Consider the following 16,453-nt stretch of genomic DNA (forward strand, 5'->3'; position numbering starts at 1 on the left):
AAGAAGATATAAAGCCACTAATATGCGGTTCCAGGAAATGGTGGAGTTAGTTTCCATCATGCGGAGGAAGGACTATGATGGTGAATTAGGGCCATACAAGACCCCTAACCGCCGAAAGGCACATATTATGGACAAGGTGTCGAGGAGAATGCAGAGGATGTTTGGGATCACCAGGTCCAAGGAACAGCTGAGGAAACGCTGGTCAGACTTAAAATTGAGGGAGCCACATCAGATGAAGAAGATCCTTAAAATTCTGCGTAAAAGTAAGTAAATATATTTTGGGGTTGGGGGGGGGGGTTGATAGTCTGCAATAATGTGTTTCCATGTATATTTCACCATCTGCCTCCTTGGCCTGCTTGTAATTTTAAAGACATGTTGTCATTTATTTTTTATGACATAAATAACTACATATTTACAAATAGTGTTCTTAGTAAACCATGTAACATCACATAGTTTCTCAGAAAGGCTCGGTTATTCCAGGAACAACACACCTGGACATGGCTCACTGGCCAAAAACTTTGTTTGTAAACATTGTGTAAAAGCTAGTTCTAAAAAATAGAATTAGGAGAATGGGAAAGGCAAACAGGATTCATTCTAAAAACAGTGGTAATAAAGCAGATGTTTTCACATCTGCAATGCACAGCACCTGTGTCTCCCCAAATCAAAAATGGGTTTTGGTAGGGTCTCCCAAAAATACAGTTTAGGGGGGACATCCATGTGTGTCACTTTGCTAAAAAGGGGCAGGATCAGAGCTTGCCATAGAAGTAATTGCAAAATGTAGGTTTGGTGAAAGATAAAAGTAACTAAATGAAAGCCTCTTCTAAGCAATGTGTGCGATTTATGCTCTCCAATATCTGTGTGCTGATGAGTCTACATTTTTTTACTTGTTATTTAAGGGGAAAGAAGTCGCCAGCATTTGGAGGAGGCAGAGAGGGCCAGACAAGGCCAAAATCTTCCATCTCAACATGTGGAGGAGGAGGAGGATGTGGAAGGAGAAGAGGATGTGGAAGGAGAAGAGGATGTGGAAGGAGAAGAGGATGTGGAAGGAGAGGAGGAAGGAAGAAAGGAGGAAGGAAGAGAGGAGGAAGAAGTAATTTTGGACTTAGAATTTATAGCAGATGAAGGGCAAGTGGCAGAAGAACAATTTGGCGAATTGAAAGAAGGTGGATTGATGGATGAAGGAGGAGTCGAAGATGATGGGGAAGTGGTGGAAGAAGGAGGAGTCGTGGAAGATGATGGGGAGGTGGTGGAAGAAGGAGGAGTGATAGAAGATGTCGAAGAGGTGGAAAGGAGAAGCCCATCAGGTCAGTGTCACCCTAGCTTGATTAAAAAAAACATATGTAGATAGGCCTCATCCAAAAATAATTTTGGAAATGACCATTTTTTTTGTTTTTAGGGGAGGAGGATGGTGTGTCAATATTTTCACGTGCAAGTGCTGCTATAATTATTCAACAGGTAATGGAGTGCAGCACTGAAATGCACAATATGCGTGAAAGGATGGTTGTCATGGAACAGAATGTAACAAATGTCCTTTTGGAATGCAGCACGGAAATGGACAATATGCGGCAAAGAATGATGGTCATCGAATCTAATTTTAAAAATATTATTGACATGATGGGCCGTGTCAAAGACTGAAACACCCCCCGCCCATCCCCCGCCCCCACAAACATTTTTACTGTTTTAATAATGAATACGCCAAAATTTGAAGATACACACACAGTGTGCCAACATGTGCTATCTGCCATCACAGAATATCTAGTGTCTGTGCTTTGTGGGTCCAACCCCCTCCTCCATCCTCAAGTAGTTGAGAGGAAGGGTTTGCTCCCACAAAACACAGACATTGATCACCCATGATGTCAGATAGCACATGTGGCCATTTGTCTGTTGAACCAATGACATTTGGCGAGTTTGCACTGAATGTGTGTATCTTCAAATTTTGGCGTGTTCCAGTGTGAAAGCACACCATGACTGACTGCTGTTGTGAATTTTTATATTTTTATAATTTAATTTTTTTACTTTTTGACCATGTTGTACATTTTTGGATACTATAAAGTTTAGACCATAAAGAATAAACACCGATAAAAATTAAAAATATATATATATATATATAGAATTATAAATCTCTCTAATCACTGAATTTAGTGAAGTCGAGATTTGACTCCTAAATCTCCACAACAAATATTCGTATTTAAAAACACACCAAAAAATTGAAAAAAAAAAAAAACAAAAAAAAAAAATATAGGTTTTTGGGCATAAAAAATATGCAGAGAAGAAAAAATACAAAGGCGGTAAACACCCCACCAAAAATATTCTATATATATATATATGTAAACAATAAATCGAACTATATTTGATAAACAAAACTGTGAACTTGTTAAAAAATGTATAATCTTCATAATATTTTTTGTTGAATTACCTGAAAAAAAAATAAATAAAAAAAAAAATTATTGTAGACTCCTAAGTACAAAAGCAGGGAGTAATGAAAAAAATATAAAATAATTTTTGGGGTCATGAACAAGCAAAAATTAAAAAACTTGACCTACAAATTTTCTAATGGAGTTGCTTCTTATTTTTAGACTCAATACCCTGTTTGTAGATGAGTGAATACTGTGCAAAATGTGGTTAATTACTAAAAGTGGAGAAATCAATTATGCAGTAAAATGGCAGAAGTTAGTTAGAGAACCAGGAAGACAGATAAAAAGAGAAAAAGCATTAATGACAAACAACTGTATAAAGTCCAATGGTCTAATTATTTATTATTTGTGAGAATATTCCTTTCTTTGGGGGCCGAATTAGAAAGAAATATGATCTGGCATAGCAATGGCCCCCCGACCCATGAAGTACTCAACATATTTGTCGCGTACCTCACGAGCTGATTGGGGGGCCAAGCCAGCGCGACCAGTGTCCAGCCCGGGAAGGGGATCTGAGGGTAGTCTTGCCTCAGAACCGATGTCGGGTAGGTACGTCTGGGAGTGCCTGCGTAAAAAGTTGTGCAAAATGCAGCAGGCAAATACAACGGTGTCCAATTTATATTCCGCCAGATGTATCGATGTCCTGAACAGGCGGAACCGGTTGGTGAGTATCCCAAAGGCATTCTCGACTACCCTCCGAGCCCTGGCCAACCGAAAATTAAACACACTCCTCTCTGAGGTGAGGGTCCTCTGGGGAAAAGGCCGCATGAGGTGAGGACCAAGCCCGAAAGCCTCGTCCGCTAGGAACACAAACGGAAGTCCTTCCACATTCTCTTCATCTGGTGGCAATGCCAGACCACCAGCTTGGAGACGATCATAGAAATCAGTCCGTGCGAACACTCCCCCATCAGACATCCGGCCATTCTTCCCCACGTCCACATATAGAAACTCATACTGTGCCGACACCACCGCCATCAACACAATACTATGATAACCCTTGTAATTATAATAGTAGGACCCCGAGTGGGGTGGGGGCACAATGCGGACGTGTTTCCCATCTATTGCTCCACCGCAGTTTGGAAAATCCCACCGCTGGGCAAATTGGGAAGCCACAGACTGCCATTCCTGTGGTGTGGAGGGTAGCTGTGGGGACAAACAAAAAAAGAGATTTAGTACTTTGGCACAAAAACATCCTACAAGCATCCTTGTGAAAATTCACAGTATTAAAATTGCATTTGAAAAATGTGCATGGAGAATTTGGGGAATGAAATATATAGGGCCACTTAATTAAGAGACTCCACAGCCCTCTGATGGGGACTAAACAAGTTTGAAGGGGGGGGGGGGACACAAAAACCAAAAATTAGAGTTTTAAAAAATGGAAAGGTGGGTTTGTCCCTAGGATAGCATGCTAGACAGGTTAATATTGGGTAAGGGACAAATATGCAGGTAGGTCAAGAATAAAACATGTAAAGCTTATATCAACATGCATAGGGAGAAAAGGGAACGTTAGTTAAACACACAGCATATCTGGGAAATTAAAAATAAAGTTAGTTGGCCACATTATTACAGCCAGGAAACTTACCTTAATATACTCCTCGTGCAGAACTTTGATGATGGCAGCACACGTGTCCGGTATGATGACCCCAAGCGCCTGCGGAGAGATGCCTGTCGAGAACTTGAGGTCCTGCAGGCTCCTCCCAGTCGCCAGGTACCGCAACGTGGCAATAAGCCTCTGCTCGGCCGTGATGGCTTGGCGCATCACAGTGTCCTGCCTCGTGATATAGGGGGACAGAAGTTCCAGCAGACTGTTGAATACGGGGTCCGTCATGCGGAGAAAATTCCTAGAGTCATTAGGATTATTCTCCTGGAGTTCCCTAAGCAGAGGCATATGTGAGAACTGGTCACGCTGGCGCAACCAATTCTTGGTCCAGAAACGCCTCCGCCCCCTGTTTCTGGCCAAAGTACTGGAAAAATGAACATATCCAGCAGCCATCCCATAAACAGCACCAACTCGCGAAAATTGACGCTGCTGCTCCATCATGGCTTCAAACCGGCCGGCTGGTCAGTCAAGAACACACTCAAACAGAAAGCACTCGCAAATCCAGCACTACCTGCGACAAACGCGTGACAAACAGATACGAGCGCACAGGATGCAACTGCAAAAGCAGAAACAACCTGCTAGCCTATAGCCGAATGACAACTACGTTACCGCAAGCACACGCACTGAACCCGTGAATACACGCTGTCAAAGCCTGGAGACCGAGAAGCGCGAATCAGCTCTAACCAAACCTTCACTAACACGAGCAAACCCGTAACTAGCAAAAGAGGAACAGAGGGCGGCGCCATCAAGTTTGGTCTTCCCCTTTATAGTGACGTCGTACGTAGTTTACGTGCACGCGTTCCGGTACGACGGTAATTTGGTCCGCTGGTGTGTACAAGCCAGCGGAACCAAACAAAAATCAGCCTTGTACGCCGGAAACTGTCCGGCAGACAGTTTTCAGCGCACAGATCCGGTCGTGAGTACAAGGCCTGAGGCTTTTGTTCCCATTGAGTTCCAGGTGGGAATAGTTTGGTACAGAAACATTTGCTGCTTATGTCATGATACTTGTGCCACATATCATTTGTTGCTAAGACATTTTTTATTTACAGCATTTACTCATATGTATTGGTGATACTTTCATGTCCACATTTCTTTAGCACATTATTTGTTTATAACTATTTTTGTGCCACGTATTTTTTGTTGTAAGATTTCATCAATTTGGGCAGCGCAGTACTATCCCCCCTTTTTGCCATTATTATATTATTATTTGTTATAATTATTTATAGTTATTTATTATATTATAATTTATGATTTTGTGTTTCAAACTTTATTATACCTGGGATGTCTACTAGACTCTTGTTTGGACAGATTTAGGTGAATTATTCCTAAGAATTACAGGCCTACAATATAAAACATCATAATGTTTGAAACATTTTGCTCATCAAACGCTTTTCTAATATTTGCTATGTGTTCTCCTAATCTGATATGCAACATAATATTTTATAGCACAAAGTTTAGCCTATATACAGTGCCTTGCGAAAGTATTCGGCCCCCTTGAACTTTGCGACCTTTTGCCACATTTCAGGCTTCAAACATAAAGATATAAAACTGTATTTTTTTTTTGAAGAATCAACAACAAGTGGGACACAATCATGAAGTGGAACGAAATTTATTGGATATTTCAAACTTTTTTAACAAATAAAAAACTGAAAAATTGGGCGTGCAAAATTATTCAGCCCCTTTACTTTCAGTGCAGCAAACTCTCTCCAGAAGTTCAGTGAGGATCTCTGAATGATCCAATGTTGACCCAAATGACTAATGATGATAAATAGAATCCACCTATGTGTAATCAAGTCTCCGTTTAAATGCACCTGCACTGTGATAGTCTCAGAGGTCCGTTTAAAGCGCAGAGAGCATCATGAAGAACAAGGAACACACCAGGCAGGTCCGAGATACTGTTGTGGAGAAGTTTAAAGCCGGACTTGGATACAAAAAGATTTCCCAAGCTTTAAACATCCCAAGGAGCACTGTGCAAGCGATAATATTGAAATGGAAGGAGTATCAGACCCCAAATCTACAAAGACCTGGCTGTCCCTCTAAACTTTCAGCTCATACAAGGAGAAGACTGATCAGAGATGCAGCCAAGAGGCCCATGATCACTCTGGATGAACTGCAGAGATCTACAGCTGAGGTGGGAGACTCTGTCCATAGGACAACAATCAGTCCTATACTGCACAAATCTGGCCTTTATGGAAGAGTGGCAAGAAGAAAGCCATTTCTTAAAGATATCCATAAAAAGTGTCGTTTAAAGTTTGCCACAAGCCACCTGGGAGACACACCAAACATGTGGAAGAAGGTGCTCTGGTCAGATGAAACCAAAATCGAACTTTTTGGCAACAATGCAAAACGTTATGTTTGGCGTAAAAGCAACACAGCTCATCACCCTGAACACACTATCCCCACTGTCAAACATGGTGGTGGCAGCATCATGGTTTGGGCCTGCTTTTCTTTAGCAGGGACAGGGAAGATGGTTAAAATTGATGGGAAGATGGATGGAGCCAAATACAGGACCATTTTGGAAGAAAACCTGATGGAGTCTGCAAAAGACCTGAGACTGGGACGGAGATTTGTCTTCCAACAAGACAATGATCCAAAACATAAAGCAAAATCTACAATGGAATGGTTCACAAATAAACATATCCAGGTGTTAGAATGGCCAAGTCAAAGTCCAGACCTGAATCCAATCGAGAATCTGTGGAAAGAACTGAAAACTGCTGTTCACAAACGCTCTCCATCCAACCTCACTGAGCTTGAGCGGTTTTGCAAGGAGGAATGGGCAAAAATGTCAGTCTCTCGATGTGCAAAACTGATAGAGATATACCCCAATTGATTTACAGCTGTAATCGCAGCAAAAGGTGGCGCTACAAAGTATTAACTTAAGGGGGCTGAATAATTTTGCACGCCCAATTTTTCAGTTTTTTATTTGTTAAAAAAGTTTTAAATATCCAATAAATTTCGTTCCACTTCATGATTGTGTCCCACTTGTTGTTGATTATTCAAAAAAAAATAAATACAGTTTTATATCTTTGTTTGAAGCCTGAAATGTGGCAAAAGGTCGCAAAGTTCAAGGGGGCTGAATACTTTCGCAAAGCACCGTAAATATAAACTAAACTATATACATAACCATACAGGTGAAAACTTTAAGGCAAGCAAGTAAGATCAGTGAAAAATACAATGTAAGGCCCCGTACACACGACCAAACATGTCTGCTGAAACTGGTCCGCGGGCCAGTTTCAGCAGACATGTTCGGTCGTGTGTAGGCCCGAGCGTGCAGGATTCCAGCAAACATTTGCCCGCTGGGCCTTTTCCCAGCGGACAAATATTCCTGGACTTGTTTTAAAACAGTCCGCTGGAATCCTGCCCGCTCGGACATGTTCAGTCGTCTGTACAGACCTACCATACATGTCCGAGCGCCCGCCATCCCTCGCATGCGTCGAATGACTTTGACGCATGCGTGGAAGCATTTAACTGACAGGCCCGCCCACGTCGCCGCGTCATCGTCGTGGACACGCCCCGCGTATTGTTTACGCGCGGATTTCTATACGATGGTTAGTACAGCCATCGTACAGAAATCCCTGGCCAGACATGTACGGTGAAAACGGTCCGGCGGACCGCTTTCATCGTACATGTTTGGTCGTCTGTACACGGCCTAAGGAGAATACTTAGCAACACCAGTATGAAATTAATGTTATAAGAAAAGTTATATAAGGCAAAAAAAGGGTAGCTGAATATGTCCTTGTTAACTGCACCCTCAACATGTTGCCTTAACCAGAACATTTGTGACAAAAATGTGTTAAAACCAGGGTTTACTAACACAGACCGTTTTTTACTGACAATCTAAAATATGATAGAAACTCCTAATAGAAACTAACCCAATCAATATGTAAACACTAAAAATAATATGTAAACAATACCAATACCTAAAACAAGTTATCTACACAGATTTACATTCAAAAAGTCAAAACAGAATGAAAACATGCAAGCATGATTTGAAGTATGCTTCCGCTTGCTCCCCTGGTGTCACCACCAGCACCGCATCATCCCTTGGACCATCTGGTAACAGAGCCGGCGTCTTCTTCCTTTTCCATAGGCGTTCTGTGATCTGGAGACCTCTGGATATCTGGTCATGATCCTGGACATTTACACCTGGATAAATGTCCTTAGGCACCTCCGGATACCTGGTGTGCCTGTAGAAACAAATTCCTGGCAGCATTGGAGGTGGGACAGCCATCCATCCCTTCTGGTTTCCTGAGTGAATGTCACAGCTTAGTTCAGGTGTCCATAGGGCAGTTTTATTTCATATTTTTTGGCTAACTACTATTTTTGTCTCTATGGCTCTATCTTCTGTTTAGACTTCTTACACATTTTTTATATTTGCCACTAAACTATATATGGTGAACATGGTTGATATTATTTTACATTTTACCACTCTTTGGATCAGTGCTCCCCGAGTTGTTTGTACATGATTTGAAGTTTGAAGACCTGGAGCACCTTGGGATGCAATGGCATGGCAAGAGGGGAAAAAGAGAGAGAGAGAGAAGGAAGAGGGAGGTAAGAGGGGAATAAGAAAAAGATGGGGAAGAGAAAAAGAGGGCAAGAAACAGAACAAGGGAGCAATAGTAAAAAGGGGGGGGGTTTGAAAAATGCTGGCTAATCCCCCGTTGAAGTCCTGTCGTGACGAAACGATAGTAGGGTGCCGTGACGTCATCACATTCCGTCCTGAGCGTCGGCGGTGTTCTGCCGGAGTAGCGAGAGGCATCGGAGAGGAGACACTACAGCTCCTCAGCACATGTTATGCTGCACTATCATCTTCGAATTGTAAGTGCATTACTTTATTAAGACCCCCTTCATTTTATACGTTATACGCTATGAGAGTCCCTTTTTTTATATCATTTCTGCATCAATCCTGGATCCATTGCTGAGTCTTATCCGGCCACCATACTGACTGGTTCATGGGAGACCTGACTTCCCTGCGCGCTATGAGACTGATGCAAAGCAGTCTCTCCCTTTGGTAAGCAGGCAGTCCTAATTCACGGGTGCTGTGTGAAGATCTATCTTAAGTGTAGAAGATTGGCGTTCATTTGATCACTCTTCATTGCTGTTCTTATCACAAGATTTATTGTTGGACTTTTTTCCACTTAACCCTTCTTCACTGAGTGGTCTTTGGAGATTTTCCTTCTACTGACTTTTTTCCCCTTTTTTTCTTTTTCTTTGTTTTGGGATGAGCTCTTAATTACATATATTTTCAGAATTTATGTATCTTTTTATTATGCATATCATATATTAGCGCTGCACTTCTTTTGTTTTTTCTATTTTATCAATTAATAGCATCATCATAATAAAGTCACCGCAACTTTATCCCAAGGAATTGTCTGTGCACTGAACAGTATTCTACTCATTCTCCAATAGAACATATCACAGAGGTTTCTCTATGCAAAGTAACATCTTTACTAACCATACCTTTTTACAGAACATTCCATTTCAGTGGTAATAACAGAGTTCCAAACCATGGCAATGATAGTTCAATTGAAACTCTTATGCCGCGTACAGACGATCGGACATTCCAATAACAAAACCGTGGATTTTTTTCCAGAAGATGTTGGCTCAAACTTGTCTTGCATACACACAGTCGTACAAATGTTGTCGGAAATTCCGAACGCCAAGAACGCGGTCACGTACAACACGTACGACGGCACTATTAAAGGGAAGTTCAATACCAGTCGTGTTAGTAGAAGTTTGGTGAGAGACGATTCACGCTTTTCAGCCTTGTACTATTTATTTCGTTACAGCGTGACGAATGTGCTATCTCCATTACGAAGTCTAGTTTTACCAGACCGATTGCTTCTGTCTTGTACTTGATTCAGAGCATGCGTGGAATTTTTTTGTCAGAATTGGCTAATTTTTGAGAGTGGATTTTGTTGTCGGAAAACTTGAGAGCCAGCTCTAAATTTTTGTTGTCGGAAATTCCGACAGAAAATGTCCGATGGAGCCTACACACGTTTGAAATTTACGACAACAAGCTTCCATCGAACATTTGTTGTCAGAAATTCCGAGCGTGTGTATGCGGCATTACATTTGGTATTTGGATGCAGGGAATATTGACGTACTCACACAGCACTCTTTAATTGTCCTTCCAAGCTCCCAATGCTAGGCTTCAGCCCTACAATCCTTGCCAGCCCCTCTTCTGAAGGGGAGAGCATGCAACTCCCTCTTTGTTGTTCTCCCTCTCTCTTCTTTGGCTAAAGGCTGTTTGCTGCAATCTGACTCCACCACTACCTTAAATAGGCAAACATAACAGCTAGGGGTGCAACGGATCACAGTTGATCCGTGATCCGAACGGGTCACTCCCTTCGGATCGGAACACACTGTGATCCGCGGATTGTCGCCGCTCCGGAGCTAGGCCGAAGCCGCAGCCTTTCCTAATGTTATGTCCGCGGCTCCGGAGCTAGGCCGAAGCCGCGGTCTTTCCTAACGTTATGGCCTACCTCAGGAGCCACGGCCATAACGCTAGGAAAGGCCGCGGCTTCGGCCTAGCTCCGGAGCCGCAGGAATAACATTAGGAAAGGCTGCGGCTTCGGCCTAGCGCCGGAGCCGTGGCCATCTTGGTACACCCGGCGGCGGCCCTCCTCTGTTTACACCCACAGAGGAGGAGCCCGCACTCGTGGGGAAGAAGCACACGCTGGGAGTGTCTGTACTGCCCGAGGGGGGTCTCTTGCCCAGAGAGGAGGGGGGGTCTCTTGCCCCTAGAGGAGGGGGGTCTCTTGCCCCTAGAGAAGGGGGGGTCTCTTGCCCCTAGAGGAGGGGGGGTCTCTTGCCCCGAGAGGAGGGGGGGTCTCTTGCCCTGAGAGGAGGGGGGTCTCTTGTACTGAGAGGAGGGGGGGTCTCTTGTACTGAGAGGAGGGGGGGGTCTCTTGTACTGAGAGGAGGGGGGTCTCTTGTACTGAGAGGAGGGGGGGTCTCTTGTACTGAGAGGAGGGGGGTGTTTGCACCGAGGGGGTACTATAGTTGGTAGGGGGAGGTGAACAGTGGGGGGGAGATGTGTATATTACAGTGGGGGGGGGAGATGTGTATATTACAGTGGGGGGGGATGTGTATATTACAGTGGAGGAGAATTTTTTTTTTTTTATTTGCCGATCTGAAAAATTATCCGATCCGTGACTCCTGATCCGAACCGTGCGTTTTTTGATCCGTTGCACCCCTAATAACAGCTCATCCCAACAGAAGTGGTAACAATTAATAAGGATCTAACCCCTGCCTGCAGGTTTACTATAAATCTCAACTCCTTGATAATCAAATATTGTCCAAATACAGGAGGAATGTGTAGTTGTACTTGAATCTTGGTGTACTTTGTGTATGTCTTCCAGATCTGTGCAGTAATCCAGTGTAAACCTTTGCCCCTGTGCAGAAGCTTTCTATAATAAAGACCGGACACCGCTGCTCTATTTCTTCTTGTGCAGAGTGACTGGTCTTGATTCTGTGAGTTTTGAGGAATACAATATATACAAATGAAAATGTTTGTGCCTGGAGTTCAGCTTTAATTTTTGAAATAAGCCAAGCTGTAATCCATAGCACACAGTTTATGAATAAATAAGAATGGATGTTTAGCATGCTTGTTATGTAAAGCAGGATTACATTAATACAACTCCCACACATCTTATCTAGACAGGTGTCAAACAAAGGCTGATTTCAAGACTTCTTTGACAATGCATTTGGGCTAATATGTTTTTGTTTGAAAATAAAATGTCAATCTAAATCTTCCAGACCTATAATATGCAGAGCAAGATTTACGGTACGTGAGAAGCTGGCATCCTTATGTTGAAATGTCAAGGTAATTACCAGAGAGCTGTAAATAGGAATGACCATTTTATCTGGAATTTCCAAGGAATGCAACCTCCCTAGAAGAATCTATTAATGTGCAATTACCAGAAAATATTGTGAAAAATGCTTTGCAGGGTGAAGAAAATGTCTTTATAAAGTGTAAATGGATTGTTTCCTTGAAGGTCACAAACAGAAATGGATTTTAGAAGAACAAAATCCATTTTGAAATAACATAGTTAACCCATGCTTTGCATTTTTTCCTAGCAATTGATCGTTGCCAGGTTTCCTACCTTATCTAAAGTCTTCATTTCAAACCGAGGACATGAGTTTTCGAAAAGGAATGGCGAATGGAATGGCGAACAGATTCCTACAGTGTGACAAGTGCTAACTTTCGGCATTGTTGGATTTGTGTATATGATTATATTCCCAAAGCCCCATACACACTATTAGATTTTCTGAAGAATTTTGTCTTCAGATTTACCAAAACCATATAATATGAGGTCAAACCTTAAAGGGGTTGTAAAGACAAAAATATTTTCCTCTTAAATTAAAGTCTGACAGTAGCTGATAAAGTAAAAAGTAATGTTTTGCATTATAACTAGTTTGATACCTGTTGAAATCGAGCTGTTTTATTCACCTCCGTCACTCCTGAATCATTATTCTCACTGACTTCCTGGTTTGCGGTGCGCATTCATTCTTGCTACATCACGGCCTAATGGGAACTACAGTTCCCATTAGGCTTAGCCTCCATGCCTGTGAGGGATAAGAGAACATCTTCACGCAGGGCTGTAGTCATATGGAGGGGGTGAGCACATTCTACTTTCCACCATGCAAAACAGCTCAGATGCTGGTGGAAAGCAAGAAGAGGAGTGACAAGAAATGGCATTTTCAAACCTGGATTACTTTATTTTGGAGGTCAAAAGGAAAAACGAGGTAAGTGATATTTAAATGCTCTAGCTTACAGCAATCAATTGATCTAATAAAAAACATACCTTTAGTGTTCTTTTAAGAGTTTCCATTTGTATGCAATCAGGCAGGCCCTTGCTTTACATGGTTTTGATAAATCTGAAGACAAAAATCTGCAGAAAATCTAATAGTGTGTATGGGGCTTAAATGGGGCTTAAAGCCCCGTACACACGGTATGATTTTTGGCCAACCGAGCGTCTGATTTTTGTCAAAAAGGCGTGTACCAGGATCTTATCTTGTATACTAACGATACACAATTGTCGTGCCACAAACGCGAATGTAGTAATGTACTATGAGGAATTTAGGCTCTTGAGCACCACCCTTTGGGCCCACTTTAAAATTTACTAGCCTGTCCTCCAACATTTGTTGGTGGAAAGTTGGACAACAATTGTCAAATGGAGCATACTAACGGTAGGATTTTAGGACAACAGTCTGTCAACAGACAATCCCCTATTAACAATCGTATGATGTGTACGAGGCTTTAGGCTACTTTCACACTGGGGCAACCAAGCATTAGCGATAAAGCACTACTCGTTTTAGCGACATTTTTGTGGCACTTTACGGTCGCTAGCGGGGAGCTTTTAACTCTTGCTAGCGGCCGAAGAAAGGGTTAAAAGCGCAAGTGTTGCAGCGCTTCTCATATGGTTTTCAGGTGCTCTGGAATTAATGGGCAGAGTGTTTTGGGAGCGCTGTATACATTGCTCTCCCAAACCGTCCCAAAGATGCTGCTTGCAAGACTTTTCACAACGTCCTGCAAGCGCACCGCCCCAGTGTGAAAAGTCACACTGAAATGATTGGGAGGTGGTTTTCAGGTGTTATTTAGAGGCTATTTCAAGTGCTAAATTGCCTCAGTGTGAAACCAGCCTTAAGGGGCAGTCCACCCAAATGGTGGTAATTTAGTTATAGGAGGACCCTGGTGGGTTTAATCATCTCCTGGGTTCTTATGTCTTGGATAATCCAAAAGCAAGATCTCATTGAGACAGATCCCAAAAGGTCTTCCAGCTGGACGTTTGTCAGTTCCTACCCACCCTTGTATGTTTCTGTAGAATTCTGCATAATAAAGTGCAGTGCAGTGCATTGCATATAATGTACGAATGCAAAAATCCCACAACAGAGTTCCCAAGAGATATTGGAGGCTTTTTAGGTGTTTTAACACTTGCCATCTATCAAGAATTGAAATATCCGTTTTGGGTTAAAGGATCCTTAGAAAGAGTTGACCTAGGCTGCTGTCCATGATCAGATGACCTCTTGTGACCTTTTACACCAGTACTAAATACAGAGCTTTTTTTCTCAGACAATAGGTGCAGGAAACTCAACCACGACCCCGTTCAGATTTCAAAAACAGTAGAAGGGTCTTAAAGGGGCATTAAATACCAGGATTGCATTACATACAGAGTGCAGAGTTCGGGGGGGGGGGGGGGGGGGGGTTTAAACACAGAGTGCAGAGCTGTCACTTGTAAACACAGAAAGCAGACTTCTGTATTTACAAGTGATTGTGGTGAGCAGGCACCAAAGGGTCTGAGCCAGAGGTGGTGGAACTGAGTTCACCCAAATTCCCCCTGAAAAAAAGCCCTGACTAAATATATAGAAAGGGGTTTCAGTGGCCAAACCAGAACTTACCTTGTTTATAAGAAGCCTGTAGGACCTGTAGCTGTTTATAACATACTATATTGTACATTTGCCAATATGCACTGTTTTTGTTTTTACAAACACCCTCTTGCAAAACTAATCACCACAATATACATATCTGTTCAGACTATATCCATTTTATATTTACATCCAGCATATACACCCACTGAGCAATTTATTTTAACACCGATACACCTGCTTGTTAATGCATTTATAAATTCTGCAAATCATGTGGCAGAAGTACAATGCATTAAACATACAGATACAGGTCAGGAGCTTCCCTTCACATCAAACACCAGAATGGGAAAAAAATAAGATCTCAGTCATTTCGACGGTGCCAGATCGACTGGTTTAAGTAATTCTTTAACTGCATTCAATTATCTAATATCCGTTTGTTATAAAAAATATATTCCGGATATAAAAAAAAAACAACAACAACAAAAAAAGACTAATTAACACCCCATATGTTCTAAGAAAAGGATGAGAAAATCATATTGGTGTGCAAAGTTACGCACATATTGTAAAAATGATACTAAACATACACAGTTTTATTTACATTGTCCCTTCTATTTCTGCACGTGGATAAATGCACTGGAATTACTTTAATGAAAAACAAAACAAAACACATCAATGTACCTTTTTCCTAATCGATATACAGTTGTCACATGACCCAGATCGTTCCCAGCCTTTCTGAAGGGAAACAAAAGCAGGAGGAGCTTCTAGTACTCTGCTGCCAGTTACAGGTTATAAATAAATAAAAAAACAGCCTTTGGAATACAGAGTAAAAATAAATAATTAATATCAATAAACTGTTTTAAAATTGTCATACGAATATATATTTAATCAAATCTTTATTATTTTTTGGCAATAACATGTTGGTGGAATTTTACCAGTCACAGGCTGTGCCACGCCCCTCCAGCCTGTGTCTTCGGCCCCATACACACGATAGAATCCATTGTAGTGATCATGATCACTACATCCATCCGCTGAAAAATCCCAGCGAATGGGTTTCAGCGGATAGATCCTATGGTGTGTACACTCCAGCGGATCTGTTTCCGCGGATATTTATCCCCTGGGATGGATTCCAGCAGATAAATATTTGCTGACATGCTAAACAAATCTATCCGCTGGAATCCATCCCAACGGATGGATCCGCTGGTCTGTATAGACTCACCGGATCCATCCGTCCGAAGGGATCCCCCGCATGCGTCGTAATGATTCGACGCATGCGTGGAATTCCTTATATGACAGCGTCGCGCACGTCGCCGCGTCATAATCGCGGCGACGGCGCGACACGTCATCGCCAGAGGATTTCGGCGCGGATTTCAATGCGAAGGTGAGTACACTCCATCGCATGCAAACGGCCCGCTGGACCGTATTCGCGGATAAATCCTCTCGTGTGTATGGGGCCTTCAAATTAGAAGGAGGTGCCAAATTTGCATGTAAAAATAAAAATACATTTGAGAAGATTATACATTTCCTTTAGAGCCCATTCACACAGGGGCAACTTGGGATCCGACTTGAAGTCGCCCCAAGTCGCGCTGTTGAGAGAATCAATGAAAGTGAATGGAGCCATCTTAATGTACACTTCTGAAGTCGCTCTGACTTCAGAAAAGGTTCCTGTACTACTTCAATCCGACTTCTAGGTGACTTGTACCCATTGGGCCAGATTCAAAAAGATCAGCGGATCTTTCTGCTGGCGTAACGTATCTCCGATACGTTACGCCGCTGTAACTTTGGGCGCAAGTTCTGTATTCAGAAAGAACTTGCGCCCTTAGTTACGGCGGCGTAACGTATGTGTTGCGGCGTAAGGCCGCCTAATTCAAATGGGGATGTTGGGGGCGTGTTGTATTCAAATTTTACTTGACCCCTCGTTTTTTACGTTTTTTTTAACGGCGCATGCGCCGTCCATAAAGTATTCCAGTGTGCATTGCTCTAAAGTACACCGCAAGGACGTATTGGATTCGACGTGAACATAAATGACGTACAGCCCTATTCGCGAACGACTTACGCAAACGACGTAAAATTT

This window comes from Rana temporaria, chromosome 5 (genome assembly GCF_905171775.1).
Source record: "Rana temporaria chromosome 5, aRanTem1.1, whole genome shotgun sequence".
Classification (NCBI taxonomy): domain Eukaryota; kingdom Metazoa; phylum Chordata; class Amphibia; order Anura; family Ranidae; genus Rana; species Rana temporaria.